We start from the raw sequence: 2,311 nt of genomic DNA, 5'->3' as shown, positions 1-2,311 counted from the left end.
CTGATCAATATACTACATAGATCTATCAGTAGGTGACATGCTGTGACTTTCTCTCCAAGAATTCACATTTGACTTTTCACCTATTGGCTTGGATCCCACAGAGGGTTTCCAGAGACAGAAGGAAAGGAGTTTTCCTGATTCCCTTCTCTCACAGCAGAGAGAGAACTTTGACTCCCAATTCCCCAGCTATTCTTGGGCTTTGCCTGTCTCTCTGATGCATTTCAGGCGGCATTTGGGGCTGCAATAGATGAGGGTACAAGAAAATTACATTCTGCATATGTAAATCCCTCTGTCCCCAGAAATGGGTTGGTGGAGGACTGGTGTTTCCTAGTGGTTAGAGTGTAGCACTGATGCCTGGGATGACCTGGTTCAAATCCCACATTCATCCATGGAAGTCTGGCAGGTGGCTATGGGCTTCTCACAATCTCTCAGCCTCACCCTCACAAGGGTGTTGTGAGGATTAACTGGAAGAGAGAAGAGCAATGCAAAAACTCTTTTGGTTCCTCTCTGATATATTTTAGGATTACTTAGTTCTGAGGGATTACTGATTAAAGTGCTAAAGTTCATTTTTGGTTGTCTCCTAGGATGAGAACAGACACCAAATGCTCCATCAGCAGGAATTCTGGCTGCGCCAGGAGCAATTGGCAGAAGCATATGACCATCAGTTGGCTGATATCCAGGCCAGGAACCTTTATCTAGAACAGCAGAGGAATGGTAGGAGAAAATTAGAGCACATACTGGATTATCAGACTCCTGTAGATGCCCTTTGCCCTTAAACCCATTTCAAGGAGTGACCTGACCTGAACTGTCCAGCCCAACAGCTAAGATCGAACAGGAAAGGCCTGGGACTGGCACACAGAGCTTGTCCCCTCACAAGTTCTGGAAACGGAGAGGAGATGCCGCTAGATAGAAAGAACTTGACTGCAGCTTAGATGGCCAGTTGTGTTTTTAAATCTAGGAGCTGACTCACTGATGCATATTAATGAGAATTCAGAATGACTTTATACTAGGTACATGACAGGAGTTTTGCTCCTTCCACAAGCATGCCAACCCTGTTCTGCCAACAACTACAGTGTACAGGGAGGAGCAGTTTCATCCTTCCCTGCCTCTGCCAATGCCTTTTTTGCATCTTATGACTGCCCTATGAAGCCGTTATTACTGGTAGCTCCATTGCAGGTTCATCTGGCTTACATGAATTTTGTGTTGAATCCAATAGCAGCTGAATGGAATGGTTTAAGGATGCAGAAATGGAGAGGCGGGGGGAACGGGGGACACACACTCTGAAATCACTTTTCTTCACATTCCAAAGTCATAAGCAAGAAAGGACTGGTGTGTATCGGGAGACCCAAAACATCCTTCAGCACATTTTATACGAGTGCCTCATGTTATCCATCAACAAAATGAGGACATGGCAATGTATAGCAAGACCTAAGCTACATGTACTTAATGAGGAGACAGATCTGTTACTTTTTTGTACAGTTTCAGACTACAGGTGAGGATCTGTGTGCTCTTTTGTGGAACAACATTTGCTGCCCATATAAAACTAACATGTTAGGGAGAAGGTTTATTAGCCTTGCCTTTTCTCTGATTTTTAGGTCTTCTGTATGTAGGGATCTTTCTTGTGGGGAACATTTGTACTATATGAGCCTTCACCTGTAATCTGATGGTCATTTGCCACCTCATCAGTTTTTAAGAAGTAGACCAGAGATAACATATTAACCCAGCACAGATATGGATGTCCTCAGTCTGGTGGATCAGGGCTCTGACAGATTATATTCTAAACAGGGATGGGATTCAGAGAATATCAGTAGATGTAACTCAGATACTCCACTATTCTGCATCCAATTTTTTATTTGTCCAGAGATCCGAGGGCGCTTGTCAGAGATGAAGTTAGGGAATTCAGTTACATCTCACATTGAGCAACTACTAGTGGAGCTGAAAAACCAGGAGGGGAAGAACCTGCTTGCCTTGGATGCCTTGCGGGAACAGGTTGGACATCTGCAGGCAGCAACAGACAGCAAGTAAGACTGCAAGGGAGACAGCCACTTGCCGTAGATGCAGGATATGTATGTCATGGGGCTAGAACAGGGGTCTGCAAGTTTGTTAAATCTGAAGAAATGGGTAATTTTGAGGAACCATACTGGGTGCCACCACAAAATGTCTGCTATGGATGGGATGATCACAGAATGCTGATGGGTTCTAAGCCAAGCATTCTTCTGTGATGGAATAAATTGTTTCAAATGCAAACCCAAAGGTGAAACTTCCTGGGGTGTCCTGAAGTTTCCCATTCCAATGGTGTGGAAGAAAGCCA

This window comes from Sphaerodactylus townsendi, linkage group LG05 (assembly GCF_021028975.2).
Source record: "Sphaerodactylus townsendi isolate TG3544 linkage group LG05, MPM_Stown_v2.3, whole genome shotgun sequence".
NCBI lineage: Eukaryota > Metazoa > Chordata > Lepidosauria > Squamata > Sphaerodactylidae > Sphaerodactylus > Sphaerodactylus townsendi.
The sequence above is the reverse complement of the archived record's forward strand: the minus strand, read 5'-3'. Positions refer to the sequence as shown.